Source organism: Mustela erminea, chromosome 11 (assembly GCF_009829155.1).
Source record: "Mustela erminea isolate mMusErm1 chromosome 11, mMusErm1.Pri, whole genome shotgun sequence".
NCBI lineage: Eukaryota > Metazoa > Chordata > Mammalia > Carnivora > Mustelidae > Mustela > Mustela erminea.
This window is the reverse complement of record NC_045624.1, coordinates 35,243,862-35,261,597: the sequence shown is the minus strand read 5'-3', so window position 1 is coordinate 35,261,597 and position 17,736 is coordinate 35,243,862. Positions and strand designations below refer to the sequence as shown.

General features: G+C 40.0%; 1 protein-coding gene across 10 annotated transcripts in view; it reads left to right on the top strand.

Moving 5' to 3' along the window:
- Nucleotides 1-654: 654 nt before the first annotated feature.
- FOXP2 (forkhead box P2) overlaps nucleotides 655-17,736 on the top strand; it is a 544,701-nt gene continuing 527,619 nt past the window's right edge. For 3 of the 10 annotated variants that reach the window (XM_032305207.1, XM_032305212.1, XM_032305203.1), the window contains exon 1: nucleotides 655-1,000. The gene's annotated coding sequence lies outside the window, so the exon portion shown is untranslated. Of the gene's footprint in view, nucleotides 1,001-1,156; nucleotides 2,665-17,736 lie in introns of those variants that run through there. The other 7 variants (XM_032305216.1, XM_032305215.1, XM_032305214.1 and 4 more) reach the window with 4 other exon arrangements.

The following is a 17,736-nucleotide window of genomic DNA, read 5'->3' as shown; positions in this document are numbered from 1 at the left end:
GAAGCTTTCTGCACTTCACGTGGAATCCCCTGTTTCATTTGCCAGCAGCTCCGTCTGCTGAGAGGACGTACTTTGGGGACTGCCAAGAAGCAGCAGACACAACTCGGCTTTGCCAATACAGCATACGGTTTTGTTCTCTCCTCCCTCCCCACCCCCTTCCTCGACGCGCCGTCTGGGCCGAGCGGGAGGAGGCGGAGCTGGAGGTGGGGAGAATGGTGGGGGTGGGGGAAGATCTGGCGCAGAACAAACAAGTTCTCCAGCGAGTTGTTTACATAGCAGGTGGACCTGACGTCAGCCAGGAGGCTCCACTGCAAATCCGAACAATATTCTGCTCCGCGTTTCTCCCTCCCTTTAAGAAGTTGGGGCACCGGGGGAGATAGGTGGATGGGGGCGACAGGCATTCTAACCGGCTGGTTCCAAACCACTTTCGGGAACAACAACAACAACCAACAATAACAACGCAAAGTGAAACAAAACAAACAAGTGGCCCGGCACTACTTTAGAATCCTCCGAGGCTTCCCTTCCCCCACCCCGCCCCTCGGAAGAGAGGCGGCTCCGCGCGCAGTGTGTGTACAGTTTGCATTGCCAACAACACGCGCGCGCGGCCGGGGTGCGCGCGCCCGCCAGCGCACACTCACACACATAGACACACATACAGACACACACACAGATCCGGGTGGGGGGAGCGGCAGCGCGAGACAGCGCGAGCCTCCGAGAAAGCGCGAGACACGCTGGCGCGTGCAGCTCCGCGGCGGCCGCTGCGCCCCGGCTCGAGCCCCGCGCCACCCGCAGCCCGCCTGCGAGCGCCCGTCCCGGTTATTTATGCGGCGGCCGCGTCTGCTGGCTGCGGCTTCCTCCGCCCCCCCTCCCCGCCCAGGGCGCGCCCCCCACTCGCGGCAGCAGCTGCCGGGACTCGCTCGTGGGTGTGTTGTTTGGGGGCTTCTGCCTCGGCGCCGCGGGTGCCACCTCCCGGGACGTTGCCCAGGCGTCCCAGGTCGCGGTAAGTTTCTTCGTCCTCACTCTAGCGCGCTGCACCTCCGCACCCCACCCCGTCCCAGCCACCTCCACGCCGGGCCGGGCTGCGACTTTACTCTGCTGCGCGCTCCTCCCGCGGCGGCGGCGGCGGCGGCGGCAAAGTTTCGCCCCAGCCGCAGCGCTCGGTGCGGCGGGGCGGGTGTGACATGTGTCAAATTTCGGCTCAGCGTCGGGGTCGCCTTCCGGACCCAACATCACCACTTGTTGTTCTTTTTCATTTTGCATTGTGGTGGGGGAAGGGAGAATCGACAGAGGGGAGATTGCCGTTGGCTCACGGAGGGTTTTTAGTTTTGAATATGCAAAATATTGCCTCGTCCAGAGAGACCGCGGCTGGAGGAGAATGTGTGTCGAAACACCAGATGTGTGTTTGTTTACTCTTTTATTTTTATTGTTTGTTGTCTCTTCCTTTTCCTCCCTTCCCCCCTTCCCCCCCGGGAGGAGAAACAACAGTAAAAACATCTGGCGGTTGGAAGCACACACTTTATTGATCCAACTGCTGACCTTTATTTACTCAATTGGGCAAGTGCGTGCAGCTCGTCCGTCTCTAAGTTGGGCGCTTCAGCGTTCATTTAAGAAGTACTTCCCTGGGAACTAAAGGCGGGGAGGGGACACTCCTTTTCTCGAGTGAAGAAACTCCTAGCCCCTAGTGCTTCTTCGGGATTATGGTGCATCTTGGCTGTTGCCCCCGAATACGCTCTTTGCCCCGTCCACAGTCAGCAGGACCTGCTTCACCCGGATCTCACCTAGTCCTACTTTTACTGTGCTTTGGGAAGGTCTCCTCACTCTGTGGGTGGGTTTAGGGTGAACTCGCACCTCCCGGTTCTTTAGGGAGGGAATGTGGGAGGGGCGCGGGCACCTTGCGGAGAAAGGGAGGGCTTCTCAGTTGGCTTTTACCTGGAAGTCCGTGGAGGCCCCGGGCGAGTGGAGGGCAGTCGGGAGCGCGGGGCTGGCTGTGACTCGGGGCAGAGCTCGGGTCCCGACGGACCTTCGCGCTCGCCGCGGCTCACGTGCGGCGGCTGCACAGCGGGACCCACTGGGTGGCCGCGCGCGCCGCCTGCGCGCAGCCCGCGTGTCTCCCGAGCGCCTCTCCCCGCCCCGCAGGCCAGGACGCGCCCGAACGCCCCGACCTCTGAGTGAGTGTCGTCGTGGACCCTCGCTTGCCGAGCGCGTTTGGGCCTGTGTAGAGCAGGGAGGGAAAGTTGCCCTACTATCCTCAGACTCTGAGATCTCGTAGGTAAGTCTCTCAGGGCACCTGGCGCGTGGGGGTGACAGCGATTAGGAGGAGCGGGAGGGGAAGGACGTGTGCGAGTCTGGGGCTTTCCAGGGCGCAACCGGTGCGAGTTTTGCATAGGGACGACTCCAGAGAGGCCAAACGGGACACTTGCCCGGGGTTCTCCTCAGACTCCGGAATCCCCAAGGAACTAGACCCATCTGGGTATTTGTTTATTCAGCTTTTTAACCAACAGATTTAAACCACTTAATGGACAGCTGCTATCTGTAACGCTGCAACCCCTCCCACCCCCATTTTCTCTCACCACGTGTTGAAATCCGGTCAGTTTCTTGATCTTGAGGATTATTCCTCGAGTACTGTTTGCTCCCAGGTGGGCAGGCGTTCCGGACGTGGCCTGGGTGAGTGCTGAGAACGGCCCCGGAGGGAAAAAGGGTGTGAAAGACCTGTGGGAGTGTGTAAGATGTGTACCTATACAGTCATCATGGATTCAGAAGTGCTTAAAGAGCTACCTCCCCAACATGCCCAGAGTCTACTTGGAAGAATAATTAAGTAGGAGCAGGTAAGCCGAGGGGAGAAAGTGACGCCCTGGTGTCAAGTAGCTGAAGTGGACGTTTTCCAACTGGAAGTATTTGGAGAGATTAACTTTTAGAAAGCAAAAGTTTGCCTGGAAGGCACATCTTTGCACGCTCTCCTCACCCAGGTAGTTTGGCGAGGCCGCGGTGGAGACAGGAGGGGTGTGTTCAAAGCAAGCCCATGTTAGAGGTCAACACTGAAGCAGAGATGAGCTTTCAGATACTTTCCTCTTCTGTCTTGCGTTGTGGCGTACCTCGGGAAATGTTTTAAGTTGTCAAGGGGCCTGTTTATCTTTTCTGTCACTATGAGTTATGGAGAAGTATATTCTCAGTGTAGTGGAATTTTAAAATGTGATGTTTGTTTAGTAGTGTTAAACAGTTAATTTACAATTTTGATTTATTTGTGTATGCCATTAATAAAGCGGGTTTAAAGTTATATGCACGATGATCATTAGCCTCGTAAAATTTCATTTTAGTTTTGAAGCTTTTTAAAAGTCGTTTTTTCTTTCCTTTCCTTCCTTCTTCCCTTTCTCTGTCCCTTCCTTCCTTCCTTCCCCCCTCCCTTCCTTCCTTCCTTACATTTTTATTACTTAACTAGACCCATGTTCAGTAGTTGTTCAATTCAGTGCTTGCTTAAGAACCCCACTATTTCATTGTTATCCAAAACTGAGTGAAATAAATGTTTGTGATCAAGTTACTAACTTTTAAGGAGGAGACTGGAAACCTCATGTTAGATAGATGCCTGTAGGTAAGGGAGAGAGGACACTCAATTTTCAAAGATCAGCATAAAGTTCACTATTAAGTATAAGAATACAAGGATTTTTAAGAGAACACTTTTTATCATTCAGTAAAACAGTATAATACATGCTTTCTTTTTATGCATAGATTATTAATATGTTACCACTGCACTACAGTGGGTGCTAGAATAATCAAAGGAAATTATATACAAATAACAACTATGAACTATTTTTAACTGTTTATCAAAATTTCTCAACTAATATTTTGGGATCAGAGTGATGGAAATTTTAGACTTGAATATTGTTTTCATAGAATTCATACTCTGGGTGGAAAGAGACCTTTAATTACCTTAGGACATGAATAGATTTGTTAATGGTTGTGTCTAAATAAACTGTCATTGAAGTTTTATTTCTTTGCACTGATGATAGTACAGTGGTTTTGCTTTTACTAATAAAATGAATCCTTGTAATATTCTAGAAAGCTAAATAGGGGGGATTGTTGTATGTGGCACACCATAAAAATTGGAAAAAAGGTGAACATTAAATTTACAGATAACCTGTAATGAGTTCTATTCCTTTTGTACAAGCAAGAATTAAAAAACACAGACCAACTCTCTTTGCATAGCTATTGGAATTATACTTTATGAAAAGTATATTTAAATATGTGAAAATAACTTCATGGTTTGACTGAGACTCATAGGGCATATAACAGTGTAATGAACATAGCCAGACAAATTTACCAGACATTTTTATTTCAAGAGAAAATGTGAGGGATATGGAACTCAATTACATAAAGGGCATATTATTTGTGATATTTTTAAGGATTTATAGCTGGCTCTGCCTCATCACCCTTGTCTATTTCTGAGTTGATAGTATCATGTTAGATCAGCTATTAGTTATGATACTGATAGAAAACTGAATGATGGAAGTGGTCATGTATTTTCTTCCTCTCTAAATTAAACTAGAAAGAAGCCACTGACTTGTAAGTAGACAATGCCACTGAAAAGTTCTCTTGACCTGATTGTTGCTAGACAAAATTGCAAATCACCACTGAATTCAGAAATAACCATTTCATTACAATTACTGAATACTAATTCTTGACATACTCAAACTATTTTTTCTTTTTTTCTTTAACTTTTCATAGATGGTAGTACTCTTAGTGATAATTGAATGGATTTCAAATATTCTAACCAGTGCCCAGATTCATACTGCCCTTTGAAGAAAGAAAGCCTGTTTCTTAAATCAGGCCCAATGAGAGTTTAAGATTTACAAAGATTTTCAAAGTAACCTTACTTATGTACTCCCTAATTCATAGAGTTTCTAACAAACTTGATCAGACCCAACCCAGAATGACTGTTGCATATTTTCTTAAGGGCCTGAAAAAGTAATCCAGGTGTTTGCAACTTTCCTTAAACATATTCCGGGGCTTATGATCACAGAGAATCTAATGCCTAAATCAAATGTTATATGCCATAGTTTACTTTAGTTCTATTCCTTCTTTAGATGACATAAATATTTTCTTAGATCCAACTGTGTATCTCTTAATATAATTGACCTCCAGTCATGTCACTTCCATAGTCTTTATCAAGTAAAATACTTTAGGTTCCTAGAGGTGGTTTTTTTTTTTTTTTTTTTTTTTTCTTTTCTTCATGAGGCTTAAGTCCTTTTCATGGAGTTGTTCTAGAACTTTGGTTTCTTCATTTGTTTTTCAGAACTTGCAAATGGACCCCATAAATATTTCTTTCAGCAGACTAACTAAGCATAGTTTGGGAGAGTTGTCTAAAAATACCATTACTTTTTTTTCTTAAGATCAGCATTGCTTATGTGAAAATTCATTGCCGTTGAATTTCGTAAATTCTCAGATAGTGGAATACTCTTTCCTGTGGAATATTCTTCTCTGTAGGTATTCCTACCTATTAAAACTAATGGGCACTTACTTCCATTTGCTGACTTTTGCCATGTCATTGCCTCTGATGTATTTTTGTATACACTTATTTGCTCTGCTCAGTGTATTTATCTGACCCCACCCCCAATTTTCCAGACAAAACAAGTAAAAAAGAGTAACTTTGGTGAAATGTGAAGAATTATTATGACCAATTAAAAGGTTAATGTTAGAGCACTGAGATGCTGGAGAGAGGTCCTTCAAGAAGATTTAGGTGCATTATGTTCCAACACTATTAATATTAAAATGAAAAATAAACCTATAGTATGTGGTGACTTATTTTCAGTAGGTATTAAAACTGCTTTTCTCTGTATAGATGCCTCGGTATTTTGCTGTTTTCTCAAATGTGGTATTTTAAGTATTGTTCTAATTCTTAGGAATGTAATCTCAATTTTGTAATTGGAGTGACTGGGAATTTGTGTTTATCTTACAGTTTTTTGCCAAGCAGCCAAATTAAGAGTATCAGGCAGGGCTCAGACATGAGGTATACTGTTCCCATCCCCATTTCATTTTCAAAGCTATATTATATTTTAATGTTCTCAGCTTTGGATCCTAATACTTTTTCACTTTGTAATTATGAGTTTTGTTTATTCTTTCTTGTATTTCTTTACTTGTCCAACTGGCTTTCTATGAACAATTGAAATTCTACGTTACTTCAGTTTATGTAATTTTATCTAAAATTTTGTTTAAAATAAATTTTTTTCCGTAAATTATCTATGCAGGCCCAGGTTCAACCTTTTAAATTCCTTGATATTTGAAATAAATGTTCTTGGACCTATATTTTACCAATTTCATTCAATTTCCCATTCAGTTGTATACTTCCCTCTTCCTATAATCTACCAGGGATCTCTAGAACATACCTTCCCATTATATTGATAAATATGTCTTCATTCCTTTCTCTATGGCATATTATTTTTATTAGCAAAAACAAATAATTGAAGTGTTGTGAAGCACATTGCTGTGAAACAAATGAATCCCCAGGGGTTTAAAAGCTCTCAGCATTTTTAGCTTATTAATGTTCCTTAATTTCTCTTGATTTCTGTCTTGGAAGGCTTAAAATATACTTTGTGGAAGATAATGTTGATTTAAAATTTATTTAAGTTTTTAGTGTTTCTTTTTAAAGATCTTTCTAACATAAGCCTAAAAGATTTATGTCATGAGAATGTTATACTTTTTTTTAGGAAGTTAAGGAAATTAACTTTGAATTCCTCAAATAAGGCATGCTACTAGAAATAGTGTAAGGTTTCTGTGGTATTCATTTCTTTCTTAAGTTTTATAACGGCGTTTTCTGTGAGAGTTTTTTGTATTTTTTTAGTTTTGTATTATTTTGGTACATATACCCAACTACAGCCATCATTTTGCAACTTTTTCCTCAATTTAAGAAAATAACAAACTTTCTTAAAGTGTATTTTAGGGGGTAAGAAAAAAAATCAGTGGTAGACATATTTCAGAGAAAGCATTTATAAAATTTCTCACTGGCAGATAGCGAGGAGAAACTTATAGTACACTAATCCAAATAGCTTAACATCTTAGCATATGTAGACTGTCATAAAATCATCTCATTTAAAAAAAAAGATCCCCAACATCCTTAAGAACTATTCCTCACCATTACTTCACCCAAAGTTATGTTCCAGGATTTGGTTGATCTATATCTGTATGCCTTTAGCTAACTCTTTACTTTTTGTCTTCAGTTTTTTCCCTTTCTCCGTCTGCCTTTAGTTTAGCTAAGTGCCCCGCCCCCTTCCCAATCTTGTTTGGTACATTTAGTTGGTACCATCACTGCTGCCCATCTGATCAGATAGACTATCATCTCCTCCCTGAAATGTTGCGGTAGCTATTTATCTCCCCCTCTTCTCTCTCTAGGCACCACGGTTTGTTCCCCACACAGCAGAGCGATCTTTTAAAAATATGTGATTATGTCACTCTTCTCTATAAACCTTCCAGCAGCTTCTTATGTCCCTGAGAATAAAAGACAAAGAAAGACCTTATATAAGTCCATGTTATTTGACCCCTGCTACCTATCTGACATTCTTTCCTAACATTCTCCTCTTATTCGGTCAACTCTAGACACACTGGCTTCCTTGATATTTCTCAAAACAGGATAAGCTGATTCCCACCTCAGAGTTTTTCTCTGTGTTCTCCGTCTGAAATGCTCTACACTCAGATATCTTTACGGATTTCATGCCTCTGCTCAAACATATCCTTATTAGAGAAGACTGTCCTGTATAAAATAATAAATCCTCATAGACCTTGCTTTGCCACCTTTACCATACATTCATTTGCCCCACAGCACCACCATCAACTGACATTTTTAGAAGTTGTTTATTTATCATATGTCTTCCCGATGAGAACGTACATTCCGTGGAGCCAGGGATTTTGTTCTGTTCACTGTTCTGACCCAATGCTTAGAACGGTGCCTTGCATTAGGTAGCAGCTAAGAATGAATGAGAAACAAACTGAGGGTTTTGGAGGAGGAGGTTGGGTGAGCCTAGTGGTGGGTATTGCGGAGGGCACGTATTGCATGGAGCACTGGGTGTGGTGCTTAAACAGTGAATTATGGAACACTGAAAAAAATAAAATAAAATTTAAAAAAAAAGAATGAATGACTTGTTGGAGGTACAAGAAATTACTTCTGTCTGTCAGTGCCTCACTTTTTGTGTGACTGAAATTATTTTTTACTTTACGCTTATTTTATACTTTATCACATTTGGGAAAACTGTTCACTACTGTATTGACCAAGACGTGGCTCTGCTCTCTGATGGATATACTTCTAGTTCAGTATTTATCTCTTTTTTATTCCCATCTGAGAAACAATATTGCACTTAACTTTTAAAAGGTGTGAATGGATGTTTATGTTTCTGGATAACAACAAATGCTCAATAGTTGAATGCTTCAATATAATAATGCTTAGTTTAGTCAAACTGACATTTAATCATTTATTTCATAATTATATTTTAATATGAATAGCATAAATAGACTCCATCGATATTTCTAAAGGCTACACTATGGATACAACATTGACATATGAAATATTTCTGGGATTGTCTGTAGGGAAGATGGGGGAAAATGGGTTAAGCCAAGTTCTCTTCTGAAAACCTTTGGGTTTAGATGACTTTCCTTCTTTGCATTGGCTCACACACCGTAAGTTTCCTACTTCTCTTTTGTCTCATTCTTTCCCTGTCTATCCTTAAACAGAGCAGATGGAGGATTTATGATTTGATGGAAGGTCCATCTCTCCAAATTTAAAATCTCACTATTGAGCTTGCTCAGATTGCTTTTGGACCCATAACTAAGGTATGGGTTAGTAATACAACTTTCCATAAAACATCAAACAAATACACAGATTATTTTCTTTTTAAGCTTTTATTTTATTTACACTTAATTAACATACCGTGTTAACTAATATTCGTTTCAGGTGTACAGTATAGAGATTCAACACTTCCATAAATCATCCGGTACTCATGATAACAAGTGCCCTCTTTAATCCCCATTGATTATTTTCTTATAAACCTGAGGCTCTGTAGATCTCCCTCTCGCATATTACGTCCATATTTGAAATACACACTAACTTGCTCAGCAGATTTATTTTAAATACCTTGAGAACAGGAAAAGGAGTCTCTGTCATTTCTGTTGGTAATGAAGAAGGAAGGCTCCCTTCCTGGCCTCCGTTCTCATTTTTCTCTTCCCCTCCTTCCTCCTCCAGACTGAATTATGAAATCTTTCAAAATCGTTCTGATACTTTATTACTCCATCAGTGAATGTGTAGCCCTTGGAAAACTGTGAAACAAGGCAAAGTGGGCTTTTATTACATAATTACCCCACTTTTCCCTTTTTAAAAAATTACTAACTTACATCTTCTGCTACTCTTCTCTGGCTCCTTGGACACCCAGTGCCCTCCATGTTGCATCTGGCTATTCCAGTGTGTTCGCCTTTCCTTGTTCTGAGTCGGAAATTTCGTATTAAAGCCCTTCTTTGGTAATCATAATGCATGTTAGAATGTGAAGGAAGATGGATCCTTCTGGAAAGTGTAATTATTATTACAGCTGGTAAAATAACCAGTTTGGTTTACTACGCAGAATTCTGTGTTAAGTGCCAGGAGACGTGCATTCCGGTCCTTGGTCTGTCTATGACTGTTGTGTGATGTTGAGTAGGTTATTTCCTCCAAAATTAAAAAGAGCCTGGATTAGTTTTTAGATTATTTTCAGTTAAGGTCTTTTTTGAAATACATAGAACCAAATTTGAAGCTGTGAACATGTTCTCCCTTTACTGCCATAAAAACACACATAAATGAATAAACGAAAGAAAAAGATACTTCATAAAATAAAAACAAGTAAAACTAACAATGGTTACCACAAATAACTGCTTATGCAGCTCAGGGGGACTCAGTTAAAATCCAAAAGTATTATTCTTCTATTACCTCAGCCTGCTGGGTGTTTTCACACCACTCCTCCTTTTCTGTCAGGAATGGAGCCTCCTCTCCTTTAACCAGAACACTGAGACAAGCAGAGAAGGTAGAGTTCACATGGGGTTGATCACGTTTGGGGTAAGAGCTTCTGAATAAATAACCCCCTGGCATTCTCTCCCCTGAAGTGCATGTCATTAACTTTCCAAAATATTAATTTCTTCACAATTTTGCTTTGGTCCTGTGCTCATTCATATATTTAGCTCGAGGCGTCACCAATCCAGAAATAAAGTGTGGAGTTGGATAAGCTGTTTGATAAACTTTGTCTTTTAAAATTAGAGCTCCCCTTTTTGATGGACTTCACACACACAGACATACATTTTTAGAACCCACATAAAATGTCGGGCTGCCACATGGTCCAGCCTATGCATTGTGCTGCTTTAAAGGAAACACAACTCCCAGCTACAGGAATACTACATGTCTTTGCTGTAGTTTGGCTTAAAGGGAGTGACACGGTTTTATACAGTGTGCCACATAGGAAGTTTTGCCCCAAATCTCTTGAGGCATCTTTCTACTTCTCCTGGCTACTGCTAAAAAGTTTTTAGAGCCTCGCCTAGATCAGTCTTCACTGCTCTGCTGCCCCATCCCCTAGTTGTGCAACACATACAGTTGGTGTATGCACCCCATGAAGTGTGCCCTCCCGTCATGCAAAGTTTGCTCTCTCTGTTTATTCTGGCTGCTTTTCTCGTGGCGGTAAAGGTTTGTCTTTATGCAGACAAACAAGGAGAATAGCAACAAAGACTTCTTCTCAGAAGGTAAAGGATTATAAATTGTGGGAGTTTCTAACAGTGATGTAAGCTTGCAAACACGCACATTTCAATGTGTTTTACCTTGTTAGAGAATGTATATTCCTGTAACTTAAAATAGAAATCATTGGACAGCCTGGCTTCGTGTTGTCCCAAATAAAATAATTTTAAAGCTATAATTTTGATCACTTTATAATATTTACTTCCAGAAAAGCATGCTTTTAAGTTATTTTATCCTTCTAATTCTTTGCTCTTTTGTAATATTCATAAATGTCAAACTGTCCCTTCCCCTGCATGTCTGTTCCTCATACTGTTCCGCAAACAGAACAAGGCAGAGTGATTTGTTACGTCTAATTGGTATTTAATTTTACAGATTTGTTCTCTTTGATATCCTTTTAATTGTATCCTGGAAATATATCATTCCCACTGGTCTGTATCAATGCCAGATTCTAAAATATGACTAAGTACATGCTTACTCATATTGCTATATTAAAGGAACATTGTTATAAGTTTTGTTTTCATTTGGAGAGACAACTTGTTTTTCTGACTATATAAGATCAAATTTTAAGTGCAAATGTACAATGAAAGAGAATATATGGTAACAAGCTATGAATACATAACTAAGAAAAATATTTAATGTTTATTTTCTTATTCCTAGGATTATGTTCCTTATGAGAGGATATTTAAGAAATGGAATGTGAATGAATAATTTTATTTTTACATGTTAACTATACATGAGACAGTAAAAATATATTTAGTTATTTTTAAAAAAATTGGCAATATATTTAACATTTCATTTTAAGAAAGAATGTTGTGGGGGCGTCTGAGTGACTCAGTTGGTTGAGCATCTAACTCTTGATTTCAGCTCAGGTCATGATTTCAGGGTCCTGAGACTGAGCCCCGCAACAGGCTTCTTGCTCTGTGGGGCATCTGCTTGGGATTCTGTCCCTCTCCCTCTCCCTCTGCTCCTTTCCAGTGTTCATGTGCTCTTTCTCTCAAATAAATCTTAAAAAAAAAAAAAATACGGGGACGCCTGGGTGGCTCAGTTGGTTGAGCAGCTGCCTTCGGCTCAGGTCATGATCCCAGCATCCTGGGATCGAGTCCCACATCGGGCTCCTTGCTCGGCAGGGAGCCTGCTTCTCCCTCTGACTCTGCCTTCCACTCTGTCTGCCTGTGCTCGCTCTCGCTCTCTCTCTGACAAATAAATAAATAAAATTAAAAAAAAAATACGTTGGCTATTATATTGTAGAAATGATTCTTGTAATTTTCTTTTATTGTGTCTATTGATAGACAAATAGACAATATTGTGTCTATTTTAATTACTCATCATCATAAAGTTGTTTTAAGCTCTTTCGTTTCATTCCATTTTTTGTTAAAGATAATTTCTATATGGTAAAATTCACCCCCCTTTAGTGTAAAGTTCTGTAAATCTTGACAAACATAAATAGTTGTGTAATCGCCACCATAGTTAAGATATAGAACAGTCCCATCACGCTACAAAATGTTTCCATGTGCCTTTTCGTCAAAACCTCCTTTCATCCTCTAGGCCTTGGTAACTGCTGATCTATATCCTGTCCCTATAGTTTTGCCCTTTCAAGTCTCCCCCCACTTTTTTTGGGCAAGTTTTTATACTGTGTAAATTTTGGGGGCCTAGTGTGTTACTTTGATACACTTGTCTATTATAACATGATTGCCATTGTAGTGATATTTATCATATTACATAATTGTAGTACCATATTGTAGTCTATATTCATGATACATTAGATCTCTATGGCTTATTTACAAGCAAGTTACAAGTTTGAACCCTTCAATATAGTCAGTTAATCTCTGACCCCGATCCGCTGGTAACCACCACTTTACTTGACGTTTTTTCTAAGTGTGACTTTTTTAGATTCCACATGGTAATATCATACAGTAATGGGCTTTGTCTGACTTTATCTCACTTAGCATAATGTGCTCAAGGTCCATCCATGCTGTCTATCACAAATGACAGAATATCCTCCCTTCTTATAGCTGAATGATATTCCATTGTATACATGTACCATATTCACGTCTGTCTTATAAATAAAATCATACGGCCTGTAGCCTTCGGAGTCAGGCTTCTTTCACTCAGCATCATGCGTTTGAGACTCGTTCATATTGTTGTGGTGTATTATTTTTTTCTCCGCAATAATGTAGTTGCTTTTTCCCGTTGTAATTTCTCAGGAGTTTAGAATTCTCTCATTTTCTACTCAAATATATTTTTATATAGCCTCAAATTTTATTTTGCCTTATAAATTGGCATGGCTTCCAAACAAGAGACATTACTGACTAGTCATTTCTAAAAATTAATATGGGGGTTTTTACCATAATTCTCTTCCCTTGCTCCTGCTCCCACCCCCAGTCTCTCTTGCTTTCATACTTGCTTTTCTTGTACCCATGGGTGCTTACTGTTCATGTCTTTTCACCCCTTCTCATCTGTTTGGAGTATATAAGACCCATTCAGGTAACCAGTTTTTAAAGAAGAAAGAGGCTCATCATCAGTTGTTCAATATTTTTTTTTCATTTATTCATTCACTTATTTGTTTATTCCTTAATCACGGATCATCCACCAGTTTATGTAAGGGGCAAAAGAAGTAAGAAGAATCAGAGAGCCCTGGAAATGGAGAGAGTCTTTGAGTTCATGAAACTGATTTTCTATCCTCCCTTCCAAGCCAGACGGGAGATAGGCCTAGGGTTTCTTAACCAGGAGCCTTCGTTAAATAGCATACGGGCTGCAGTGACTGGAAAGGGAATATCTGAGGTGAATCAAAGGGTCACATGGGCTGCTAAGAACAAATTGTCAGTTCGAAGGGGCTAGGTGGGCTGAAATGGAACGGAAACCAGGGAGTGAAAGATAGGAGAGAAAGCAGACAAGAAGCCTGGAGAAACTTCTGGTGGGTTGGCTTTTTTAACAGACAAGAATTGAGCAGTCAAAGGACATTTGGATGTGAAGGAGGCGGTACCCATGGTCATAATTCAGGCTAGTGGCTTTCAGGAACTTCCATGAATGAAAAATTTGTTATCTTAACATCCAACATTTGAAAAAATTTAATTCTTTAGGAGTTCTTCCTTATACTGAAGTAGAATCAGCCATTATTTCTAGCTCTACCCTTTGAATTTACACAGTGTATTTCACATCGATGACTTTGGAGATGTATGAAAGCTTTCATTTCCGCTAAATCTTTCCTTTCTGTAGCTAAAGAAGTCAGGTATTCCCCTATTATACTTTATATACTGTAAGGACTTATTTCATTCTTCACAGTTCTGATAACTCTCCTCTGGGTATGCTTCTGTTTGCCAGAGTTTCCCTTTAAAATGTACGCAGAGCTAAATACCACACCACACCGAGAGTTGGCCTCACCGGAACAGAACACATTGAAAATTTATCTCCACGTTCTTTTCCCTCTGACCTAATAGCAATTCATTTTTTAGTCATGTTGCATTTTCACTTGAGTTGTAATTCACTTTATAGAAGTTGCCAAGAGTGAATAATTTGATTAGTTTATTTTAGAAGTAGGATTTGTGTGTCTTTTAAATTCTTCTTTTATAGTTTACTCAACATTTCAAGATCTAAACAAAATCCTGATTCTGTGCTCTGTGTTAGCGACTGTGTCATCCATAGTTTGATTAATATATTTCTGTAGCTCTATTTGATTATTTTTAAAAACATTGAGCAGAATAGGGTTAAGAATGGAGCCTTTACTAAAGTTAGTGCACGTAGATTCCTTCACTTGTCATTAATCCTTTGGATGTGATTATTTACCTACCCATAAACATTGGAAATCAATCTTAATAATGGATAGCATTCACAGAGCAGGTAGTTTAAATGGGCATTTTCTAAGCAATTTGTGTGTGTTAATTCATGTACTCTTCATAATACCTTTATAAGGAGGTTGTGTGATTTCCCCATTCTACAAATGGCAAGCTGAGTTGTGAAGGATCTGAAATTCCACCCTCCTTGCAAGCCAACAAAGTAGCCACACTGCTTTCTGGATGCTTGCGGAAGACCCAAGACTTTGGGGTCAGAGGCAGAGGACTTTATTACCGCCCTTTATTACCAGCAGTGTGAGCTTCTTGATTCTTTTCGGTTCCTTGCCCACCCCCTCTCCCCAGCCCGAGTCCTACAGGAGTTCTGTAGAGTGGCTCAGGTTCATGGGGGCATACTCAGTGAGTTATTTCACGGATGTGGAATGCCAGGTTTAGGAACCCAGATCTTTTGTAACGGACCGTAGGTAAACTTCCCCTTTGTTCCATGGGGAGATACTGTTTCTGTCTGCAAAGGCTATTTGCTCTACACACATTTGGGGAAAGACAGTCTAGAACAAATCTGCCAGTGCCTTTGCTCACAACACATGTAGACACATGAGAGACACATGAAATTTGCCTCTTATCCCAGATGTTAAGAAATTTTCTTAAAGTTACACCGATAGTAAGTGGACATACCCCAACCTGGCCATGAGAGACTTTTCTCTGTGCTTTTCTTGGTCTAGCTATTATATAGCTACTGCATTTCTTTGATTTACTCATCTAGTAACATGTCAGAAAAGGAAACAAGGTTTGGCATGGCTTATTTTTAACAAATCCATGGCAGGTTCTTTCTTTTTTTTTTAATTTAAGTGCTCACAAACCATCTGTTTAGTAACCTGTTCTAGAATTTTGTTGAGGAATAATGTCAAGATCACTGATCTTCATTTTCTAGAATCCTTTTACCTTAAAAAAATAAAGTAGCATTTGCCCCTCTTATGTATTATGTCTGCTTTCCTATTGTTTATAACTCTTCAGGGTTATCAGCATTGTTCTGTTGTAACATTTACTTTTTTTTTTTAAGATTTTATTTATTTATTGGACAGAAAGAGCACAAGTAGGCAGAGAGGCAGGCAGAGAGAGAGGGAAAAGCAGGCTCCCTGCTGAGCAGAGAGCCCAGTGTGGGGCTCCATCCCAGGACCCTGAGATCAGGACCTGAGCCGAAGGCAGAGGCTTAACCCTCTGAGCCACCCAGGCGCTCCTATAACATTTACTTTTAATACTCTGAGATTGTCTTCCATTGGCCATGCATTTATTTCATTTATTTCATTGAAGTGATATTTCACTGAAGTGATTTATTTCATTGTTCTCCTATTAATTCCTGAGCTTTGATTTTCTTATTAATCATATCTGATTTTCCATTTTAGTTTCAATACTTTCCTTTTTGGTGGAGAATGTAAAAACCACCTAAGATTCATCTCAGTTATCTGATAATATACCACTGTTACCAAACAGTAGCCTCACGTCTTCTTTTATATTTTTTTCTTATACCTAAATAAGATCTTGAAGCATTCTTAGATTTTTGTGAGGGGAGGAGGAGGTTGCTTCAGCCCATTTTAAGTATTTATTAAAGCTTTGAGTCATGTTTCTGTACTATTCCTTGACATGTGATATTATTTCTGAGGTCAAATAATCCCTGTGTAACTCTGATTTTTTTTTTTAAACTATTTTCTGGGTTTTTTTTTCTTCTTTTTAATGCCTTCTCAGGCTGGCGATGGGGTCATAATTTCACTTTCAGTAACTCATCATTTCATAGATATTTATCCCAAGCCATTTTTTATGTTAGAGTTTCATGCCAAGCCATCATATATTAGGGGATGGCAAATTTTTTCTGTAAAGGGCTAGATAGTAAATATAGGTTCGGTGGGTCATAGGTCTCTACCACAGCTATTCAACTCTGCCATATAGTTTAGAAGCAGCTATGAACAATACCTAAATGAATAAAAGTGGCTGTGTGACAGTAAGGTTTGTTTATGGACACTAAAGTTTGCATTTCATATAATTTTCATATTTCACAAAATAGTTTTCTTTTGGTTTTTATTCAGCTGTTTAAAAACCATTCTTAACTCACTGATCATCCAAAATCAAGGAGTGAGCCACTTTTAGCCCATGGATTATATTTTGCCTCCCCCCCCCCCCCAACACACATTCATATAGTTAGTTATAAACATAGTTTTTTTTTTTTTTTTTTTTTACTGATGCTACTAAAATCCATGCCACATTTAAACACTGGCTTGGAATGAGCTTAAAATCGACAAATTCTTTCATGAGAGTTTTGCTATTCAGGCCAAAGTAGTAATTCTCCTCATTGCTTCTTAAGCTGTCAGGAAGAAGAAATTATTTGGATGCCAGTAATTTATTAGATGCTCAGCTTTTGTTATAATGAGTATCGCAGCCTAAATCTGGTGAATAAAGTGCAATTATCAGGTGAGTCATCAGAGATGTAGATAGTGAGTCAAGAATGTCTTTCACATGAGTTTTCCAGAGGTCGGAGCAATACAAAGATGGCAGGAAGGTCCCCAGACAGGTTGAAGAGTCATGAAGCAGCGCAGCTTTAAGTATGAGACAAAGCTCTGGCCCAACTCAAAGCTTTTTATGTATGCTGGCAAGTGAGGGTATGGGTAGACCAGAGGCCTGGGGTACAGTTAGATGAGTGGAGTATCTGGCTGGAATGGGAAATTTGAAAACTTCACACCACGGCTCTTTAACAGTCAGACGGCTCTTCAACTAGATTTGCTCCTGTGCCTTTGCGTAAAGAGAATCTCCTCCTGTATTTACTTACAGTGACCCTGTAGCTAGGTTTTTCTGTTTATGTGTTCTGGTATTTCTTTATTTATATTTTTTAGGTTAACTAAAGCCAATCTTGCAGAGTTTGTCTTGGGGAATGTTCCTGTTCTTATTTTTGATATAAACTTTGTAGATGATATACTCTCAGCTGGAGGAGATGGGAAGATGGATGAAAAGACTAAGAATGAGGAATAGTTCTTTTCCTTGATGTTCTTTCTTCCTTGCTATGGGCAAATCCACAATGCTCAGCTAGCTGGACTCTTTTTTTTTCTTTATTTCCCCTCTTCAGAATACACATCTCTCTTTCTGACAGGAGGCCTGATTTGAGGTAACATTTGTTATTTATTGTATGAAAGAGTTGTATTTTGAACAACATCATTTCTGGGTTTTTTTCTTGGA